The following is an 8,772-nucleotide window of genomic DNA, read 5'->3' as shown; positions in this document are numbered from 1 at the left end:
TACAAACTTTTCATCATAGAATTATTTGGCTTTCCTTCATGTGTTTGTTTGAAAGCTCTGATATGAGGCACAGATTCAAGTCTGTTGAGAAAAAAAACCTGTTAGTTTGAAATTTATACAAAATAATATATAAAATAAAAGCCAGTTCCTTGGTGCTGCAAACTGACAAGTCAATGGAGGTACCATAATTTACATTATCTGAGGATTTGTCCTTAAGTACAAGTAAAATAGGTCAGTTCAAGTGTGTATTTACAGATCTTTTTTCTGTTTATTCTGGAAGACATTTTTTTTTGGACCAGGCAATTTTTCAACTATCCATTTACTATAAATGAGGCATACTGGCTGCATCTGGAAATTCTCCATGAAGCTTCTCAGTATTGTTTTCTCTTAATAATCATTAGGACAAGACTGTATTTAGCATTTTGGGTATGTGCAAAAGGACACAAAGCTCAAGATATTCCCCGAGATCTTTCACAGCCCCATATAGACCAGTCATACCATGGAACTTGTGCTTTTCTGAATTGAAGAGCCAGGCAAGACTAGTAGATATGGAAGGGAGAAGGATCAGGCCATGTCTTCACCTCCACCTTACAGCCAGCAGAGCTACCTGGGCACAGAACTTTGCCATGGCTACACTGCCTTCCAGGACGGGCTCCCTGAAACTCTGTATAATATCAAATATAATCCCAATTCCAGTGATGTCACTGGGGGCTGATTTTCAAAGATATTTAAACACAAAGATGCAGATAGGCACCTAGTAGGATTTTCACAAGTGTCTAGCTCCCATTGATTTAATTAGGCATGTCTTTGCCATTTTGGGTATTAAATACCTTGGAAACCTTGGCCTGAGAGTCTAGTAAACTAAATTAACCAGTTTCCCCGTTTCCTTGTACAGACAACAAGGAAAGGGCTGAGGATGTATGTATCCACAAATATTTCATAGATTTCATACACATTAGGGCTGAAAGGGACCTTGGAACATCATCGAGTCCAGCTCCCCTGCCCAAGGGCAGGGTGTCAGCTAGGCTCAAAGGATCCTAGCAAGATAAGTGTCCAAATGTTTCTTTAATAATACATTTTTAGGTAACAAAACATGATGTGTTAGAAGACAATGACTGTACATTTCAGCCAAAGCAAGACCCAAATGGTTACAGTCCTGAAAAGAACATTTCTGTAGTATCTGTACCAGAATTTATGATTGTACTAGTTAACATTTGAGTTGTGTTTTAACACATACTGGGCACAGGCAACCTAAAAGTGGCTTCAGTGGTGTAGCAAGCAGGGTTTGGGCCCAGCATTTGTTTCTGTACACCTGCTGCTGCTGCTTCTGCAAGATCAATACCATGGGCATTGTTGCCAGGGCTCTTGCTGCCAGGGCATGGACTTTGTGGAGGTGGGGGGAAATTTGGTGACCTTTTTAAATTAGTGCCCAGGGCTGATGCCCCTCTCGCCCACCCTTAGTTACGCTACTGAGTGGCTTCATGGGAGAGGCAAATAATACAGGTTGTGTTCCACAGTAAAAGCACCACAGAAAATCTGAGTAAATCTGGCCTACTTATTTTACTATAATGTGAAAAACTAATCCTTAAGCAAAAGATGTTTCTGACTGACTCCTACCCAGTTTTACAGAAATGTTGTTAATGATTTCATTGTAGCAAGAAGACAATCATTGTGCCTTTTTCAGGTCTAGTGCTGCTTGGATCCCCTGCTGTAGCAACATCCTCAGTATCTGCAATGTCCCTAGTTCTGTCTGTGCTTTGAAGGCATGGTACAATCCTTTAAAAACAGGCTTAAGCATCTCTTTAACATGCCTGACATGTACAAGAGCATAATGAGCCCCAAATCTCACTTGGGGTCTCTAAATTTGCACTTTCTATTCTTGGAAATTATTTTATGTTGACATCTTTCATTTTTATCTTTCAAAAACCTCCAAACCACTTGCTAGCTTGAAGTCTCAACAGAACCATGCAACAATATTTTTTAGCTATAAACTGCTCCATAGGTCATCTTCCTAGTTTAGAAACATAACAGTTTTATTCTTGCTCAGGGGTCCACCATCCCAATGAACACAGAATGAGCTAAGAGTAGAAGAAAATTTAGAATGAATGCTGCCTCTGGAGGACTGTGGAGAAGAATTAGTCAGTTTTGCTTTTGGGGTTTTTTTTTAAGTTTCCAGTCAATTTCCCTGTCAGGATCCGTACACCAGTAACTACACTGTTAGGAGCACAAGTGCCATATGGTGTTGTACGATTTATCCAAAGTAATAAAATAAAGTATAAATGTATCCTCATTAAAACAATTACAAAAACATTTTGATTAAAAAAGAGTGATGGCATAAATTGGCTGAGATTCTAAGCTCTAGTACTGTTCCTTTGAACCAACCTACTGGTGTGAACCAACCCTTAAGTCCTAGCAATAGGAAGACCAGAATAGGATTAGCAAATTCTTCGTCAACATAGATTGGGCATGCCTTTTGTGCCTGAGATAGGGGCATATAGCCAACATTAACTGTCATAGTCGGGGTTTCATTCAGCCCTAGCTGTCATATCCACTTTTTGGGATGCTTGGTAGATAATTCAATGTATAGCAGTCTGAAGGCTGCTCTGGTTTATGCTGGAGCTATGTGAAAACATAGCCAACCAACCAAGAATCAGAGGGTGCAAAATATGGCAGCTTTGCATGCACAACGCTATTCCCCAACTCCATGTTGCACCATGTTCTCCTTGACAACGAACAAGGATCTGCCCTACTGCTTATGGTTTGAAAAGCTTATTTTTACAAGCTTGTGTTTTAGGCTCAGTTGAAACCAACCATGTACCTATGAGAAAAATGGTCTGGAGAAACATATACTGTACTTGTAGCAGCCTCAAAAAGGGGAGGGGGTGGGGGGAGCTGCTGATCTGTGCTGCGCAGTGGCTGTTACTCTGGAAATCATTGCCACGCAGACATAACCAGTACACGCTACCAGCAGCTGTGCAGTCCACACCAGCAACTCCTCTTCCCATTTTGAGGCTGCTACAAGTATACATTTACCATGTCTCGTGGGGCACATAACAAGAGCTACAAAAACTCAGACAGAACTACTCTGATGAGCCTCTTGTGCAACTTGACAAACTCATGATGAATTTCAGCTGGTCTGGAGAAGGCTGCTATCATGGTCCTTGATTTGATTCAGCAGAGATTCAGCCTGATTCGGTGGCTGAACCTCTGAATCAAATCAGGAGACACTTTAATCTCTCCGAATCAAATCAGAACCCTCTGAATCAATTCGAAAAGATTTGACGATTTGGACATAGATGTAGCTTTAAATGTTTTTTCTACATACCTCAAGATAGCAGGCAGCTCGTGATCGCTACCATGCTGGGACAGATGGAGCATCCCACAGGAGTGCAGGAGGCTCCCCAGCGCGCTCAGCGGCAGACCCAGAACTGGACCAGAAGCACTTTCAGTCCACTTCTGGGTCCGCTGGGGACCATACAGGGGGGGCCCCATCGCACCTCTTGGCTTGGTGAGTGGTGCCTCCTGGGTCTGGGGGGGCATCCTGGGTCTCCCCGTGGCCAATTGCTGAGCCAGGGAGGCACAGGGGGGGCCCCCCCGGCACGCTTGGCGGTAGACCCAGAAGTGAACTGGAAGTAATTCCAGTCTACTTCCAGGTTCACTGCTGAGCATGCGGGGGAGGGGGTGGGAGGGCCGCATTCCTGTGGGATGCTCCATCTGCCCCAGCATCACAGAGTTCACGAGCCACCTGGTACCTCAAGGTAAGTAGAAAAAACATTTAAAGCTGTGCTTATGGCCGAACCGCTGATTCTCCAAATCAACATCAAATCTTTAAATTCGGATTCAGCCGAATTGAATCGGGGATAGTGATCTGAATCAATTAATCGAATCACTGTTCCTGATTGTGGCCGAATCCAAATTGAATACGGCCCATTTCGCACACCCCTATTAAACATATAATAAAAAGTATTTAGGGCCAATTCTTTAACTAGTAGCTAAAGAGCACCTGGACAATGCAAGTACATAAAGGCAAAAAAAAGTAATAGCAAATGCAAAACAGCTTCATATACAAATAAGCATTGGCATACACAGATAACCACATGGTGCAAAATTACTGGTTGTTTCATCTGCTGCAAGGTGCTGCATATGGATTGAGGTCACCTCAGCTGAAGCCTGTCAGGATCACAACAGCTGCCTCACTCTTTCGCAGAGCTAGGAGTTGCATCCTAATTTAGCTCTAAATAGCTACACCTGTTTGCAAATACATGTACAAAACATGAAATTCCCTGAAGTGCAGTAAACAAACAAGGTCCATGCACTACCTAAATCTCAACAAATCCCTTCAAACTTAAATTAGCCATTGAATTATGATAATGAAGCTCTCAAGCTTCTAACATGAAAGTATGCAAACCAGGGAATTCTCAGCCCGTTCCTCTTCTTTGTTTTACCTAAATACTGCGGCACATCTAGTAGACATAAAGAATCTTCTGCCAGGGTGTCTCACGGGAAAGACCCATTTGTGTTGCAGCTAGTACAGCCTTGATGCCATTTGACACATTTCATGGAAATGTACCTCAAAGCACTTCCAGTCATTCTTGAAATATAACAAATACCTTATAAACAAAGCAAGTAATTTCAAGCAATAAGAGGAGAAAAACATCTCATGGCATTAACCAACTAAAAGAGATCCAGACTCTCAGCAAGAGTGAGTTTCACAATTTAAAACCATAATGACAACATGTTCTTTCTCCACCCAATAGTAATTTGATCCTTGGCACCAGCAGCAATCCAGAGAGCACAGACTGCGTTTGGGCCCAAAAAGGATAATGAACTTGGACAAAAATGAAGGTGCAAGGGCATTACAGCCTTGCAAACTATTGAGAAACCTTAGCATCAATCCTACAAAAGGCTGAAAGCCCCTAAGGAAATATCATTGATGTAATTATATACTGGCTGACCTCAGTTTGAATTATACCACAGACAGACAGCAACATTGCATCTCTTCTCCAGACTGGGCTCAGTATCATTAGACAAGGAAATGAAGCATTATGCTGGTACTGCTGGAATTCTCATTTGGGGCAAGGCAAATCCTGTCTTACCTTACTGTCAGTCCTTTGCCTCCTTTCCAAACTACTCACAGCACATGTCTTTAGCAGAGAAAGGGGAACACTGGATGTACTACAACAATTATTGGTAATGACTGAGTTGCTATAACAAAAATTGTTTTTATTGCAAAATAGTTGCTAGAATAAAAATCAGTTTCACTTCTACTAATCTTGGGTAAAAATCAATCCTGTTTAGCAGCTAAGTTGCATTTACCCCTTCTTTCATGTTGGTCTTCTGTATAGGAATGAATTTTACCTCAGATGAATAATTTTACATATTGTTTGGCCTGTGGAGACCCTTTACTGGGTCAAGACATGCCAGTTTGTTTGTTTTTTCAGGAGAATGTGGCCTTAGTGACAGAAAAAAGGATATGTTGGTGGGGAAACTGATTTTACACATTCTTTCATCCTCTGACTTACTTTTAACGAGTAAAATGGTCTAAGATTATAAGGAAGATTAACTTCAACATGATGTGTCTACTGTAAAATCCTTAGAGAATGGCAGGCTGAAGCAGTAGTTATTCATTAAAAAATAACACTGCATTTTAATGAATTTTTACCTACATTCCAAACATTAAAGATAATTCAATAAAAGAATCACTTTTTACTAATATTACCCACTGCCAGATTTTCCAAAGCACACAGTACCTGTTTAGGAACCAAACTGGTTAGCCAGATTTTCAAAAAGACTGGGTACATTGACTTCTGTATTGGTTTGACCAACAAATTACATGTCTACATGTCGCCCTATGGCAATGTTTTTACTACACCGTGCTTTAGTAATCACCCATACTGCACCGTACTCATAGTACAGGGATTCTTAGCTGCTACTTTGCCATAGCGGCATGCTAAAACCAGGGAGTGCACTGCTATGGCAAAGTAGCTGCCAGCAACGTATAGAAGCATGCGATTGCTGTGTCACCACAGTATGTCATTATAGTGACATAGTGCATCGCTACAGCAATATAATGTGACATATAGATGTGCCTAGAGTGTCCTTGTGGAAGCTGTTGGGTGTTGAATATTTTGGAAAAATCTGTCTTAAATGAGCCTAAGTGGGAGCAGAGCCCTCTTAGAAATGTGACCCATAGGAGCCAATTTTATGTCTCCTATATGTCTAGCCCCCATTACTTTCCCAGGAGAGTTCTACCCAATGGACATCTTCCAGAGTGACTTGTTTAATTATTTATTTGTATTATAGCAATACCGTGGATGCCCTTCAATGGGCCAGGCCGTATTGCGATAGGTGCTTTACAATTCCTGATGAAAAGAGATACAATGCAAGTAAAGTATTATCAAACTCTAAGAAGGTTATGTTTTAACAAATGTGCAAATGTAGAAAACAATAATCTAAGACTCTTAATGATCCACAGTTTAAGTGTGTAGGAGATAAAAAAAAAAGAATCAACCACATCCATTGCAGAGCAAAGTAAATCACATTTTGGTCCCTAAAACAGACTGATAACCTAACAGTTGGTTGTGTAAGCTGCTGCAAGAATTGCGGAATCTCAGTCCTCTGAGATATTCAAGGCTTGTCTTGACATGAATCTATTTTGTTCCTTGTCTGTTCAACCTCTTTGCTTTTGTTACTGTTGGATTCTGAACAATCTAAAAACATCCAAGTTTATTTTCAGCCTATTATGTCTGAGGACATATTTTAAAAAGACCAGTAAGCAGTTTATCCAAAAAACTACCATTTGATTTTGCTGGCCATTACAACCCTGGGGACTCCCTGGATAGTAGCTTAACATTATGAAAGAGCAGTGAATGCTGGTCTTATTTTCTGTAGATAAAAAGACAAGACATACAAAAACGGTCAGAATTGTTTGTCAGTTTCCAGGTGGCCATCTTTATGCTTAACCTGACATTTCTGTCTTTGATCATATGATGCCATATTTACTTACCTTGGGGGTATTATGTCTAATAATTCACTTAAGGTTATTGAAATCTCCAGTTGCGCTAGGGAAACAACTTCAGGATGAGTGTGTACGTCTAGAAAGACAACAGGTTCAGCAATTGTCATCTGCATTCTTTGCAAAGAGGGCCGAATCCTTAAATCCAGGCTCAGTTTTTATACAATTGTTCTTTAAGGCTAGGGACAGAAATTACATGTAAACTGGTAAAAGTGATCAGAAACTGGTTCAAATCTGTAACACAACAGAAGTTCAGTGCACAAAGACAACTTTCAAAATGGCCAGAAGGTAAACTGGATGGATGGATGTAGTATCAGACTGAACTGATAGGTTGAATCCATTTATTGAACCCAGATCCCCTCCAGATTCAAGTTCACGCACAGTCCCCCAGCATCCCAGGATGCTTTGCACCTCTCCCACAACCCATTCCCTCCCACCCCTGCAACCCCTGGCTTGCAGGGTGGGCCAGCTAGCCTTGACCCAAGGTGTCTGATCCAGCAGAGCAGGGAACTGTGCCCTGACACCCCCCAGCTTCTGGTCTGGGCCACTTCAGGCATGTGGCTGCATTTTCAGAATCAAAAGTGAATGTCTGTTCACTTGCTTATTGGTTCAGTGTGGAAGACCACATCTCACCCCAATGAAATTTGCAGCCTCCTTCCCTCTTATCTTGCCCGCCACAACTTAAATGTTATAGAAGGATCCCAACATGTAGACTGCCCTGAGGGACAACGCATGTGTAAAGTCCTGCAACTTTGGATTAGGTCTCCTCTTCACAGGGCTCCACCGTCCCCATACCCTGTCCTTACCACACCAAATGTTCTTACGTAGATCTCATTCTGTCTGTTTTATGCAAGTCAAATCTCTTGGTGCTGCCTCGCCCAAAGTCTGTATTGCCAGTCTCTGGCCATGGTCTCTGATCATGGGGCACAATATAAGGTTACACAGTTCCTTTGTCTTTCCCATGGCTTCAGGGAAGGATCGTCTCAGGCCACTGGTCCTAACTCACAACTCAGGTCTGCTTCTCTTTCATCCTCCCTCAGATTCCCAGGAGGAAGTCCCACTCCCACCAGACCCACACTCACTGGTTGTGCTGCGAGAGCTTCCTTGTCACCTTGATCATTCAGGTAAGTTTGTGGTGCACTCTCGGTCTCCATGCCTTCTGGCCTCACCAAGCTCCCCTGCGTGCTGCTCCCTTCCCCAGAGAGGAGCCAACTGCCTGCTTGGCTCTCTTTTAAATCCCTGTGCCGGTCAGCTGCATCTGCGGTGGCGACATTCCATTCTCTGTTCTCCCAGCTCACACAGCTGATTGCCTTAATTACTATCTAGGGTTTTTGTGCGTCTTTTCCCTTGTCCATGCTCACTGCATCTTCTTTCCCCATGCTCTCTGCCTCGGTAAGTTTCACTTCCTTCTTTGTTCTGTTGGTGTTCCATGGCAGGGCATGCTTACTGCCCTGTCACATTCAGTCTACACAGCTATGACTAACCTGCAAATATTGAATCGATTCAGCCTCGGGCTTTTTGACCGTCTGTACTTAGCCCAATAAGTAAACTGACCCTGACAACAGGGGAAATAAAGACTGAAAGAGAACCCAAAGGTATAAACCAGACAAACTAAAGACTTCCTTAGGCAGCATGGATCACCACAAGAGTCTTTGAAGGAAGCTCCTGCTCCTGTTACGGTGGCTTTGAAACTGATTTAATCTAGCAAACATCTCATTATCATCTCTGACCTAAACAATGCAACACAACCTCAGACC

Source organism: Alligator mississippiensis, chromosome 3 (genome assembly GCF_030867095.1).
Source record: "Alligator mississippiensis isolate rAllMis1 chromosome 3, rAllMis1, whole genome shotgun sequence".
Classification (NCBI taxonomy): Eukaryota; Metazoa; Chordata; order Crocodylia; family Alligatoridae; genus Alligator; species Alligator mississippiensis.
This window is presented reverse-complemented; position numbering follows the sequence as displayed.